A 15,827-nucleotide genomic window follows, 5' to 3' on the forward strand; every position below is an offset into this window, starting at 1 on the left:
CTTCAAAATCGGTGCGATAATAGCTGTCTTCCAATTGGTCGGGAAGTGCTGTATTTTGATAGTAATATTGATGATTTTCGTGAACTTGCAAAGCATCTTGGGTCCTATTTCTTTTATCATTTTATTGCTTATTTTATCCTGGACTTTTACGATTTTTTCTCTTCTCGATGTAACTACTAACTTCTCAGGGCATAATTAAGACTGTGTTGTTTTTGTGTGTTCTTGATTGGAATTGTGTATTGAGGGAGGAGTCTAAGTGTTGTGTTTGTGGGTGAGAGATGTTGTGTGTGCGAAATTGAGAAGCATAGTTTTCTGCAATAGACTCAGCTTTCTCAAAATCAGTTTATGCGATTCCGTTGAGGCCGTTAATGGGCGGAATATTGGTGTTGCGTCTCTTAAATTTAGAAAGCGCATTCCAGATCGAATTATCGTCCGCTGAAAGCGATTCTAAATGTCTGGCCCAGTCAAGTTGTGCATGTTTTTTATTAGAGTCCTGACTTGCTGATTTAGCTGGTTTAGTAAAATTTTATCAGAAGGACATCTGAATTTCTGCCACTGCTTACGTGTGTGGTTCCGTCTTCTAATCAGTTCTCTGATGTCACTGTTTTTATATCACTTGTCCGCTCTTGCAATTTTGTTGTTTTTAAGGAGTGCATCATGCAGCTCTTCCGTGAATTCTTCTGTAAGGGCGTCTAACTCATCTCTCGTTTGTACTGTGTTTATTGGATACTGAATGTTGTTTAGAGCTTTGGCATAACCTGCCCAGTTTGTAATAAGGGCTCTTTTGTGTGGTGTACTGTAGGTATTTGTATTAACTTCCATCATCACAGGATTGTGATCAGATGACATTTCAGTCATGCTTTCTATATAACTCTTCGAGTTAATATTTTTTAAAATGAAAAAGTCAATGACAGATGGTCTACCAATCCCACAGTGTGTTAGTTTCTCTGGAAATGTTAGGTTAATATTGGCCGCTTGGGCAAATTGACTAATAATGCGTCCGTTTTGATTAATATCCCAGCAATTCCACTCGCGGTGCTGTGCGTTGAAATCTCCACCTATAATGACTCGATTGTTAATATTTAATAGTGTTTGCAAATCTGTCTTGACAGAATTTGCAGGTGTGTGTATAGGAAATAGGTGGAGATAACGGTGATTGGTCGTGATGTGTTTGGAGTGAGTGTAATAGCTAGAGCTTCAATTGCTAAAAGCTGTGGTAATGGAGTGACATAATGAGAAATGGAGCGCTTAATTAAAATAAGTAGTCCACCTCTTGCATTACCTCTAGGTGCATATCTGCCTACAGTTAATCTGTCCCATCTGTGCGTGACATAATTGCAGGCTCTAAAACAATTATGAGGGCCAAGCATGTGTTCTTTTAGGAGTAGAATATCAGGAGCAAATTCGTGTAAAAACTCCTTGAGCTCGTAAGTTTTCGGGAGCAATCCATTTGCGTTCCATGTGATTATAGTTAAAGGCACACTTTGATTACACTGATACATTATGAATTTCATTAACTGTTTCAAAAAATAAGAACATTTTATCAACAGGATCCGTTAATTCTCTCAGCTTAGGCATGAAAGTTTCAAATACATTATCTTGATGTTATGAATTCCAAAAATATTCTTAAATTCTTCTACAATCTTAACAAAATTTACAAATTCTGAACATTGATCTTTCTCCTGCCGAGAACTGGAGTCATTATTTTCAGAACAGATTTGCTTAGTATTTTTTACATAAGAAACATTCATATTTTTCAGAGCATTACTAATATCAGTAACATTAAATTGCACATTATTCTTAACTGATTGGTTTTGTGCAGCAGTAGCGGAGCTGGGAGATTGCACATTAGATTTATCGTTAAAATTAGGAATTTGATTTTTCGTCATAGCTGCATATGAGATTCCATTCTTTACAGAACTATCTTTTTTCTGTTGGTTACTCTTATATTTAGGAAATTTTTCGCATCCACGATACGACGCGACTTGCATAACAGAGTAATGGTCTGAGAAAGGACTTATAAATAAGTAACTTGTTGTCTATAGATAACACACTGTTCCGAGCGATTAAGGGATTGAGTTGCACTTTACGAACCCGGAACCTTTGGATAACAAGACAAATCACCAATGCGGAGTGGTATATTCGTAATAATCGAATACACGAAGAGCTGGGCATTGAGCAGCTACGATCATTTTACTACAGGCTTGCCAAAAGGTCCATAATAGGCAGTAGATTATATTGATAACTCCTGTATTAATGTTTGTGACTACGATTACAATGATCTTGTAAATATGGACCGCCCACTTGCTCAACTTAATGTGTATATTATGTAACCCACTCTCACTCCTACGCCTGCATTATGTTTACTTTTATCTCTTTGTACCTGCCTCTGTTGTGATGTATGTTATCTTACTTTTCCATATTTGTTAACTTTTTGTGTAATATTACTTTTTCATGTATTATGTATTTTATATGGATCCAGACTATTAACTTGCTCACTTACCTTGTCATACTGTAGTCACGGCTCGACAGCTTCTCTGGGTTTTCACCTTAACAGCAATACCCAAAAAACCTATTAAATTTTTTTTTAAAAAAATTTTCACTTAATTCATCTTTATTTTGAAATTTGCTTATATGCTTTTATTGAAAGGCTATTTGAGGATACAATGTTAAATGGAATCAGAATGTTCTACAAGGGGTAAGGCCTCTGGCCTAGGCACCCTGGTGTTGCAAACATCGCTCTACTGGGGAGGTGGTGTGAATTATTTTGAAGTAAAGAAAGGATTCGACGCTTGGAAGCTGAGCTAATAGGACGTACTTGGTGACTGCTCCTAGGAACCGGTTTGTCAACCGTTGTGCTTGCGGCCTTGCGCCATTTTCATTTTCCGTGCTATTACCACGTGGTTCTTGAAATGCAATGGATTACTTATTTCAGTGAGTATACTGTGTTTATCTGACCATTCCAAGGATTGTGCGCGCTTTTTTGTGTATTTTGTGTGACATTTTCGTGTTTTCTACGACATGCAAGACGTCGAAAATAGTGGATCTACGACGACTTCACCCCAGACGACCGCTCTGAACTGTATGGCGAATATGGCTATCGATTTGATGGAGTATGCTAACGATGTTTTAGGTGAGGACTGGCAGATTATTATGAATAAAGAAAATGTGAATCTTAATGACTATGTTACCTTGTTGCGGATGATGGACAGAGTTGCGGATGATGGACAGAGTTGCGAATGATGGACAGAGTGATATTGATTCGAAAGTACGTTACTGTTCAAAACAACTTCGACTTCTCTCGGATGAAACCAGCAAACAAGTGATTGAAGAAGAATACCGGATTACTAAGTCTGCAGGAAACCGACTCCTAGATGTTCTCAAAGGTAAGTGTGAGTTTTTTCGCAGTCTGAATCCGAATATTGCTAATCTAAATTAATCTGAATTAATGCTACATAAAATTATGTCTGTTGCAAATTCTGATAATGTACCTGATAGTATTGTATGTGTCAATAGCAATCATAAACCTAAGCCAAAGGCTAAAAGGAGCTTTCTGAAAAAAATACTAAAACGCTCTATTAACGATGCTCGGGACGAGGATGGCTTTATCTTTCCTAGTAATACCGCCCTCCCAGCAAAATTGGTTAAAAATAATGTTGATTTGCCTCTGGCAAATAAATTTCAGAAATTATCCTGTAACTCTGGTAATCATGTTGAAAATATTGATAATGATGTTCAAATTATTGAAATGGATACTGTTAATGATAATGATAATAATATTGATACTGTACCTGTTCGGCCCGAAATTCGCCCAATAATGGCAAAGCTTAACATCAAATTCAGTGATTTTTTAAAGATTTTGAAAACTAATACCAAAAGTGAATTTGTTGGCAAAGTAAATGGTGAATTCCTGAAAATTTTTCCCTCTACTGAAGAGGATCATAGAATCCTTACAAAATATTTAGATGAAAAGAAAGTGGACCATTACGTTATATTAACCAAGCATGACAAACCTATTAAGGTTGCTATTAGAGGCCTGTCTATTGATTGTCCTGGTGAGGAAATTCAGGAAGAACTACAGAACTTAGGATATAATGTGACGAGAAGTATACAAATGCACCGAATTAAGACCCGTGCACCTATGCCTCTCTTCCGGGTTCAATTAAATAACGCTCCAGGGGTCCAGAAGGTATATGATATTGTTAAATTCATGGGCTTCTATTTAAAAATTGTTGCTTATCAATCTAACGGAAGTGTTGTGCAGTGTCACAACTGCCAACACTTCCATCACTCATCGGATAACTGTAAATTCCAACCTCGATATGTGAAGTGTTCGGGTGCACACAAAACTGCTGATTGTACAACTAAACGCCTTGAAACAGTTAAATGCTGTAACTGTCTACAGACAGGCCATAAGGCCAATTACAGCGGTTGCCCAAAATTCCCACAAAATAATAACTTTGCAAAAGAAAAAGTAAAACAAATGGTTAACAAAAATTATGTATATAATGTGAAAACTGCTGTAAATAATAGCAATGTTACCCTTGGATTGACCTATGCTAAGGTAGTCAAAAATCAAAAAAATGTTTCTGAGACAGAGGATTCTAAAAATATATATGTTTGTACCTCCCCCCCCCAGTCTGAGTTTGGGTTTGGTGGAATTGCTGAGCTCTTATTCAACGAAGTTAGTAGTATTTTTAAATGTTTCTCATTCAGTAAAATTATCAAATGTATTAAGGAAAGACTGCCTGAGCTCTAACGCAATTGATAAGTTGTTTATTATTTTTAATATCCGTGAAAATATATTTCGCTCTTTTACTAATTTTAATGATGAATAATTGTATGAATTGTATGCACATATTTACATGGAATGCGAATGAACTTTCTGGTAAAACATGAACTACGAGATTTTGTAAATAAGAACAACCCTGATATGTTATTCCTACAAGAACACCGCCTTGGCCCATCTACCCTTATTTATGTGCATTAATTATGTGGTGCATAGATATAACAAGCCAGCCACTGTTCAAAACCCCAGAGGAGGGGGCACTGCACTTCTGGTTAAACGCTGCATCCCTCACTATCCTGTTCCAACTCCACAGCTTTTCGCCATTGAGGCATCAGCTATCTCACTCACTACAAGCACTAACATAACATACATTTTTGTCTCCATATAAATTCCACCAGCACGAAACCCGCAATTAGTCCGTATGGACCTGCAGGCTTTACTCTCACTAGGCACTCATGTCGTAATAGGTGGAGACCTTAACGCTAGTCACCACGCATGGAACTGCTACAGCTCAAATCACATAGGACGTGTAGTTTTCAACTTAGCCAGCTCGGCGAATCTACACACAGCAGCTCCTAAATCCCCAACACGGTATACTGCCCGTTCTACTGGAATTTTAGACTTCTTCCTGCTCAGAAATACCAGCGTTCCACTGGATGTTTCTGTGCTGGATGAGCTCTCCTCGTCATAACCCGGTCAGAGTGATTCTGAACATTAGGAGTTATAACCCACCAAACACTAGAATCTTTATTACTGACTGGCTGAAATTTGCCAAAACTCTAAACAACATGTAGTACACATTCCCAACAGCTCACTCGAGGGATGACATTGACAGTTTAACCCAGAGATTCACGTCTGAAATTGTAGATGCACATGCCAGTGCTCAAAAAGAAGTGCCACAAAGTCGAGCCCACAGAGACAAAGAACTGCAGCAATTAATCAAAGCACAAAACGCAGCCCGACGGAAATTTCAGCATACCAGAAACAGAGAAGATAAACAACAGTTCAACCGACTCTGTAACAAGGTCAAATATCTTTTAAATACCCAAGCACAACACAACTGGGCCAGCTACCTCCAGAACATTACTACTAAGGACAACTCCTTATGGAAAGATATCCGGAGGTACAAAAAATGCCACAATAATATTCCGCCCTTTAAAGGGCCTCAAGAGATCCTATACACTGAAATTGAGAAAGCAGAACTCTTAGCTCAGCACCTGGAATCTCAATTTCACACTAACAACATTCATGACTCTGACACAGAAAACACAGTTCTACAGTTTCACTCTACCCTTACTACAAACCCATGCACAAACAACATCACTCCAACCTTACCTTCAGAATTTCTTGCATTCATCAAAAAACTCAAGACAAAGAAAAGTCCAGGATTGGATAAAATTACGAATGAAATGCTCAAAAATCTTCCGGCGAAGCCCATCTTCATCTTCACTAAACTGTGCAACATCATACTCAAATGGCAATACTTTCCTCAAAACTGGAAAACTGCAAAAATTGTACCTATACTGAAACCTGGGAAACCAGCTGCAAGACCTGACTCCTACGGACCAATAAGCCTGCTGTCAACTTTGAGCAAAATATTCGAAGCCATTCTGCTTAAAAGAATTAACATCCATCTGGAAAATGCAAATATTCTAATACCTCACCAGTATGGGTTTAGAAGCAACCTGTCTACAACCAACCAACTGTATAGAGTCATCGAAACAATCTCGGAGGGAATGGCTACAAAAAATGTTACAGGAGCCCTCTTCATTGATATTGCTAAGGCTTTTGACAGAGTATGGTTGGATGCACTCATATACAAATTACATATTCTGCGATTCCTAGAATACATCATAAACATTACAAATTCCTACCTAACAGGTAGACACGTTGTCGTTCACGTCTCAGGAACAAACTCAACTACACATCCTATCCTAGCACGGGCCCCACAGGGGTCCTTGCTTGGGCCCACATATTTTAATATTTACGTGAACGACATTCCCACTACTCATGACACAACACTTGCTATGTATGCAGATGACACAGTGATCCTAGCACAAAGTGCATTTGTTGGTCCAGTTATACAACGATTACAATGCTATATACAAACACTTGAGATTTGGCTAACCAAATGGAAAATTGCCGTTAATATTGACAAAACTAAAGCTGTGCTCTTCACCAGAAAGAAGAAACAGATGAGAAACCTCCAGTTTTACAATCAAAATATTCCATGGGCCAAGCAAGTCCTTTATCTTGGGGTGACCCTCAGTAATACTCTCACATGGTCCCCACACATCACATCTATTATCAATAACTTCCGAGTTCGTAAAGCATTACTCAACACCTTAATTGCTCGGAGCAGTGTGTTATCCATAGATAATAAGTTACTTATTTACAAGTCTATTCTCAGACCATTGCTATGTTATGCAAGCCCTGTTTGGGCACACACTAGAAAGACTGATAGGCAGAGACTGCAGACATGTCAGAATATCACATTAAGACAGATAATCAACGCTCCATGGTATGTTCGAAATAGCAGAATTCACCAAGAGCTTTGCATGGACCAGCTAAGATCTCACTATTACAAGCTAGCTAAAAGTTTTCATGAAAAGCAGGCAACTTTAAGCAACCCATGTATCAAAATATGCAACTACGACTACAATTATCCTTATAATATGGATAGGCCATTGGCCCAGCTAAATGTTACTATTATGTAACCGAAGTACCATCAGATTATAGGTACCATCTCTTTTTATGTAAGGTCTCTGCCTAGTCTACTGTATTTGTATATGTAACTGTATATTGTATGTATGTATCTTTTGTATATGTTTTTCTGATTTATATTTCATATTTATATATGGGTTCAGACTGTGAAAACTTGTAACTTACCAAATATGTGTAATCACCAGCTCCACTGCTTCTGGGCCAATCCTTACAGCTTTCTTCCCAAATTCTCCTATTGAATGGCACAAGCAATAGGCAGTTAAAGTGGAACTTAAATTAATTATGATTTAAATTAAATTAAATATTAAAAAAATTAGCAGGTTGAAAGTGCATAAAATTAACTAACAGTAGAAGGATTATTTAAATGCTTCATTGACAGTTAACCATATCAACTTTCGCAATCACAAATATATTTTCTACAAGGGGTAGAGCCTAGGCTCAGGCACCCTTGTGTTGCAACACCGCTCCACAGACGTCTGAAGTAAAGAAAAAGGATCATGGAAGGCAATAAGAGTTATTTCTATGGAATTGGGTTAAGATAGATATTAAGTTGGATCGTGTACAGCATAACTGAGTTAGTTTACATTGTTGTAAAACACTTATGTAGCAGAGCTTTCTAACAGATGGCAACATATATTTTCCAGAGTCTGGCAGTAGTTCTGAAATTAAATCCTAGATGACGACACTTATGTCATGCTATAAAGCAGAGTATAATTATTTGGGAATAAGTCATGATTCGATGCTCAATTGAGATTCAAAGATAAATTATCAAGGGGAATAGAGAAAAACAATCCGAGTGTACGTGTTTAGATGTATAAGGACCAATTTAGGTCATTTTCTGTTGTCTCTATCCTGGTAGTTATAGTCCAGCTGTGGGATAGAGCTCTTATTCACTTTATGGATATTTCTGAAACGTTTTCTTGCAAATTTTGAAAAGCAGACGTTGATTTTATCAATATTGAGTTCACGATGAATTGCATCGTTCCTAATATACCAGTGACAATTTGCCATCTGTCTCAAAGTCATATTTTGTACCTGTTGAATTCTTTTCATTGTAGTGTCACAGAGGAAACCCCAGACTGGACAGGAATAAGTGATGATGGGACGCAAAATGGATTGAAATACAAGAACTTTATTTTCAATAGACAAACCCGAGTTTCGGGCAATTAGGAGGTTGAGTAATGCTTTAACACTCCGAAACTTGTTTAAAGTATATGTAACGTGTGGGGCCCATGTGAGTCTTTGGTCTAAAATAACACCAAGGTATTTAACTTGCTTGGCCTAGGGAATGCTGATACCATACATTTTGAGGGTGATATCCAGATCCAGGTTGGTTTTGTAGGTGAAGTAGACAGCTTCTGATTTCTCCACATTCGTCTTGATTTTCCATTTTATCATCCAGGACTCTAATGCGTGGATGTGTTTTTGTAATGTTTGTACAACTGAGGCCATAGACGCGTTTTGGTGGAGCAACGCGGTATCGTCTGCGTAAAGTGCTAATGTAGTGATGGGGTTGTGAGGGATGTCGTTCGTATAAATTGAAAATAATGTGGGGGAGAGCAAGCTTCCGTGTGGCAAACCCGCCAGGGTGCTTTACGTGTAGAATGGGTATTGTTATAACGAACGACAAAGTGTCTATCGTAAAGATATGAATTGATGATGTTTATGATGTAATCTGGGAAAACCAGTTTGTAAGTGAGGCGCTGTAACCATACACAATCAAACGCTTTCGATATATCGAGGAAGAGAGCTGCAGTGATTAATTTTTTCTTGAATCCATATGCAATCAGCTCCGTAACTCTGTGAAGTTAAATGTGTGGTAGAATGTTTTCGTCAGAATCCATACTGCTCTTGAATCAAGATGTTATTTTCCTGCAGAAAATCATTAATTCTTGTCAGGATAACAGCTTCCGCAATCTTGCTTAGGGTCGATAAGAGACTTATCGGTCTGTAGGAGGCGGCGCAGGTTGGATCTTTACCCGGCTTCAAGATCGGTGCTATAATTGCTGTCTTCCAATTGGTCGGGAAGTGCTGGATTTTAAGCATAATGTTGATGATTTTCGAGAACTTACAGAGCATCTTGGGTCCCATTTCTTTAATCATTTTGTTGCCTATTTTATCCAGTCCTGGACTTTTACGATTTTTTCTCTTCTCGATATAACTACTAACTTCTGAAGGCATGATTAAGGGTGTGTTGTTTTTGTGTGTTTTTGATTGGAATTGTGTATTGAGGGAGGAGTCTAAGTGTTGTGTTTGTGGGTGAGAGATGTTGTGTGTGCGAAATTGAGAAGCATAGTTTTCTGCAATAGACTCAGCTTTCTCAAAATCAGTTTATGCGATTCCGTTGAGGCCGTTAATGGGCGGAATATTGGTGTTGCGTCTCTTAAATTTAGAAAGCGCATTCCAGATCGAATTATCGTCCGCTGAAAGCGATTCTAAATGTCTGGCCCAGTCGAGTTGTGCATGTTTTTTTATTAGAGTCCTGACATGCTGTTTTAGCTGGTTTAGTAAAATTGTATCAGAAGGACATCTGAATTTCTGCCACTGCTTACGTGTGTGGTTCCGTCTTCTAATCAGTTCTCTGATGTCACTGTTTTTATATCAATTGTCCGCTTTTGCAATTTTGTTGTTTTTAAGGAGTGCATCATGCAGCTCTTCCGTGAATTCTTCTGTAAGGGCGTCTAACTCATCTCTCGTTTGTACTGTGTGTGTTGGGTACTGGGTGTTGTTTAGAGCTTTGGCATAACCTGCCCAGTTTGTAATAAGGGCTCTTTTGTGTGGTGTACTGTAGGTATTTGTATTAACTTCCATTATTACAGGATTGTTGTCAGATGACATTTCAGTCAAACTTTCAATATAACTCGGTGAGTTAATATTTTTTAGGATGAAAAAGTCAATGACCGATGGTCTACCAATCCCACAGTGTGTTGGTTTCTCTGGAAATGCTAGGTTAATTTTTGCCGCTTGTGCAAAGAGACTAATAATGTGTCCGTGTTGATTAATATCCCAGCAATTCCACTCGCGGTGCTGTGCGTTGAAATCTCTACCTATAATAACTCGATTGTTGATATTAATTAGTGTTTGCAAATCTGTCTTAACAGAATTTGTAGGTGTGTGTATAGAAAAATAGTTGGATATAATAGTGATTGGTCGTGATGTGTTTGGAGTGAGCGTAATAGCTAGGGCTTCAATTGCTAAAAGCTGTGGTAATGGAGTGACATAATGAGAAATGGAGCGTTTAATTAAAATAAGTAGTCCACCTCTTGCATTACCTCTAGGTGCATATCTGCCTACAGTTAATCTGTCCCATCTGTGCGTGACATAATTGCAGGCTCTAAAACAATTATGAGGGCCAAGCATGTGTTCTTTTAGGAGTAGAATATCAGGGGCAAATTCGTGTAAAATCTCTTTGAGCTCGTAAGCTTTCGGGAGCAATCCATTTGCGTTCCATGTAATTATAGTTAAAGGCATACTTTGATTACACTGATACATTATGAATTTCATTAACTGTTTCAAAAAATAAGAACATTTTATCAACAGGATCCGTTAATTCTCTCAGCTTAGGCATGAAAGTTTTAAATACATTATCTTTATGTTATGAATTCCAAAAATATTATTAAATTCTGCTACATTCTTAACAAAATTTACAAATTCTGAACATTGATTTTTCTCCTACCGAGAACTGGAGTCATTATTTTCAGAAGAGATTTGCTTAACACTATTTACATTAGAAACATTTAAATTTTTCAGAGCATTACTAATATCAGCAACATTGAATTGCACATTATTCTTAACTGGTTGGTTTTGTGCAGCAGTAGTCGAGCTGGGGATTTGCATATTAACTTTATCTTTAAAATTTGGAATTTGATTTTTCGTCATAGCTGCATATGAGATTCCATTTTTTACATAACTATCTTTTTTCTGTTGGTTACCCTTATTTTTAGGGAATTTTTCGCATCCACGATACGACGCGACATGATTTTTTTGACAGTTGCTGCATTTAGGTTCCTCAATGCGTCGCTTAGTTGGACAATTCATAGTCTTGTGTTCTAATGAGCATTTCACACATCTAGTTGCGAAGAAGCAGTTCTCCGAAGAATGGTGCCACTTTTGGCAATTATAGCACTGTGGCACCTGGTTCTTGGATACGTACTTCTCCACAGTCACAGCAAAATGTAGCATATCAGTAATATGAAACATTTGTTCAGACATTTCATTTTTCATCACTTGCACCAGAAATAATGGCATGGGGGCACGTGTTCTCCGTCTAGTCAGTTGGGTCACCTTGCTTATGGCGAATCCTTTGGCTGCCAGTTCATTTGCTATATCATCAGTTTTCGTTGTGTTAGACAATCCTCTGAAAACTACTTTAATTGGTCGAGCATAGTTCGCATTAGTAACATAATGTTCGATCTTTTTTTCTTTAAATAATGCACTAAGCATTATGTGATCCTCAGCTGTTTGTGGTAGAATTTTTAGCAGCTCACCATTAACTTTTCCGAGAAATTTTGACTCAGTCATTAAAGCCAAATTTTTTAGAAATTCCTCATGTTTAAATTTGCCAGGGTTCACCATTATGGGTGGGACACTCTGAGATTGGGTATTTGTCGGCTGCTGCTGCATTGCCTATGGCTGGGGGTATCATTACTAGTGATCTCAGTATTATCATCATTTAACACATTAAATTTATTATTACATTCTACATTCAGAGGTACTTTTTCTAATTTTTGCAGTTTAGCAGTTTTAGTTGGTAATTTGAAACCGTCATCATCAATTTTCTTATAATTACTATTAATTTTACGTTTCACCTTAACATCACTATTTTTTCTCTTAAGAGTAAGAACATTTAGGGGGCCAATGCCTGAATTACAAGGAAGATTACACTTACCTTTTATATCTGCAGCCTGGGCCTGGAGCCATATGTAGAGCTTTCTGAAGTGGTTCCGTAGTCGTATCCGCATCCGTGACCGGTCGTAACTTCTGGCACTCAGTAATCGTAGTCTTGATCGTAGCAATCTTGACTTCCAAATCGTTGAGAAGATTAATCCAGTAGTCATTATCATTAGTATCCGAAATATCAGCGTGCGGTAATTCAACACAGCTTTCCCTGATAGAAGGCGACTCCGCAGGGGTGCTAACATCCATCGAGAGATTCACATCGTCGTTCGATTCACTCGTCGCAGTCGGAGCGCTCATGCTGAGCAACTTACTCTCGTGAAGATCAAGGACCGAATCGAACTATAAGAGAAATGATGAGACTGAGAAATAGACTTCGAAAATCCTATCATGTGATATGGGACCCGGCAATCAAAAGAGACTATAATAAAATTAATAAAAAGATCAGTAAAGCTATCAAACAGTATAATGAAGAACGTTGGGCGGATAAAATGATTAATCTTAGCATAAAAGACGGCTCCTTCTGGGCATTAATTAAAAAACATGAAGACTAATTATACAAGCAACCGTCGCCTTCATTATAAAAACTCCATTGCAACTACCAACCAAGAAAAAGCCGACTTATTTGCAACACATCTCAAAACTCAATTTCTTCCTAATGTTTGGCCTGCAAATCCAGACTGAAAAAAAAGAAAAAGAAACACTTCTCAAAATCAAAGACTGTCTTTGCTCCTACTGTTAGAAATATTAGAAATCTTACTAATCCCGCAGAAGTGAGTGAAATCATCAGAAAACTTCACCCCAAGAAAGCCCTGGGAACAGACGGCATTACGAATAACTCCCTCAAGCATCTACCCAAAAACATCATTGCTAAAATTACCAGCATTTTTAATACGTGCATCTTTAACTCTTATTACCCAAGCTGATGGAAGACAGCTAAAATTATCATGATTCCCAAACCGTGAAAAAATCAACTGAAACCTGATGGTTTCCGCCCAATTAGCCTTCTTCCGAGTCTGAGTAAAGTTTTCGAAAGGATCTTGCTCGCTAAAATGAAAATCTATCTCACCTTACTACCGCCTGAACAGTTTGGTTTCAGAGCTCAGCTTTCAACTACAAAACAGCTTCTCAGGCTAACTGAATTCATAGGGTCAGCACTGCACTGTAAACAAAATGTTGCTATCCTCATGTTAGACGTGGCGAAAGCATTCGACCGCGTCTGGCATGAGAGTCTCATTTCCAAACTTATCGGTTTCAATTTTGAAAGAGAACTTGTTCTTATTATCACCTGCAGGAAATTCAAAGTGACTGTACACGGTTCCTACGCCTCTAAGCGCCCAATACTCAGTGGAATTCAACAAGGAACTGTTTTAGGACCTATTATTTTACCTGTTTTATGCTGCGGACTCTTCAACTGTTCTTCACAGCAATAATTCCATCTTAGCGTGTTATGCAGACGACACTGCATTAGCAGTAAAATCTGCTAATGTGAATCATGCCGTCCGTAAACTTCAAGATCACATCCCGCTCATCGAAGAATGGTATAAGAACTGGAAAGTGCAAATTAATGCCTCTAAATCCCAGCTTCTTATCATCTACAGAAGGAAAAAGAAAAAGAAACTCAAAAATCAACTCAATCTTTTCAACGAACCTATCCCTGTTGTGACTCAAGCAAAATACCTTGGTGTGATTTTAAATAGTAAAATAACTTGGACAAATCATATCAATCATGTAAGACAAAAAACGATCTATGTCATAAAAAGTCTATATCCCATGTTAGGCCATTTCTCCAAACTTAGTTTAGAGAAAAAGAGACTTATCTACCTGTCGATCTTACAACCAATAATCACCTATGCTTCCCCAGCCTGGGCCACTGTGTTTGCGTCTGATTTAAAGAAGCTTCAAGTAATTCAAAATCGCTTCTTAAGACTCATAACCGACGCACAATACTTTGTACGCAACGATGTTTTACACAAGGACCTCAAAATTGAGACTATGGACAATTTCCTTCGTAAAACTAATAAGAATTTCTTCAGAAAACCAGGGACTGTGAGCATCTAGACAAATTTAATTTGTTTCAGTATGAAATACTGGATGAAGATAGACATCTCCGTCCCTTCGCTGCTTTCATGCTAGACAGCAACCAGAACTTTCCAACGTAAATAGTTGCTTATTATTTTAAAAGTCTGACTGCACAAATTCTAATTTAAAAAATGAAGCAGCATTCACCACAGCCAGGACTTGGGAGGGTGGCCTCCCACGTGACCTGCGCCTTAATGATGTGCTACTAACTTCTCCAGATTATAATGCTTTCCTGAGACTTGTACATATGTAAATGGTGATTATCTAATCAAGAACTTTATGTTTTTTTATTTTACATTTTATCTTATATTCTCTCTTTTATTTTGCATTATATTGTATTTACAACATAATGAACTGCACCATTCAGATGTCATCTCGTGCTCACGTGACGTTGGTAACACCCCCTTCTACACTTTAGCTATCCTGCACCGCCCAGCTCACGCATTTCTTTACTTTCAGCGCTCCTCGTTGATCCTACATTATGACTGCCGGAACACAGCACGTAATTCTACTTGCTAATCGCGGCATAAAGTGGAACATGGAACATGGATGGAAAAATAAGATGCTTGCCTCTTCGTCTTTAAGCAATTGCCAAATTGTATAGTCCATCTTAGGTCCATATCCCACATGCATTTGCTTCATACGAACTGTTTCGGACAATTTTTCTGCCTGGTTTACTATTGAAAGAAAAACTTCACTTGTGTCGAATGGAAAGATAGTGACAGTGCGCTTTTATTCTGCATCAGATAAAAAAAATGTCTCGAACAACAAAAGGATGATAAGAAGAATCGAGATGGTAGAATGGGATATTTAACTTAGTCGCCATCAGTCGGCGAAGAAAGATGTAATATGAATGAAGATAGACAAGCAATGTGAAAAAAAGTTGGATCAGTAAGGTAGTAAGTACTTCAAATAATTAACAAAATGTTAGGTAAGAATATCCGAAGGATATTTGCGTTTTTGTCTTGGGAAAGGTGTGCATCGCAAAGAACTGATACAGTTGTTTGGATGTAGTAGTACAGCAAGGAAGAAATTTATTGCAAGTTTTTTTATATAATTTTGTGTAGTATCAATTTGAAGATCTCTGTGAATATATGAAGTTGGGATGGACCAGGGTGCACTAATAAGTTCACGAACGGTTCTATTTTGAATACCTTGGCTCTTTCTTATGTGGGTTTTAGCGGCGTGTCCTCATACCGGACTGGCGTAAAGTAAAGTAGGTCTAAGGATGAACTTGCATAAATAAGTTTATTGTTGATCTCCTGGGACGCTTGGAAGCTGAGCTGGTAGGACGTACTTGATGCCTGCTCCGAGAGACCGGTTTGTCGACCGTTGT

This window comes from Stegodyphus dumicola, chromosome 1 (assembly GCF_044657685.1).
Source record: "Stegodyphus dumicola isolate Sdum_Otavi_A_Nest chromosome 1, ASM4465768v1".
Taxonomy (NCBI): domain Eukaryota; kingdom Metazoa; phylum Arthropoda; class Arachnida; order Araneae; family Eresidae; genus Stegodyphus; species Stegodyphus dumicola.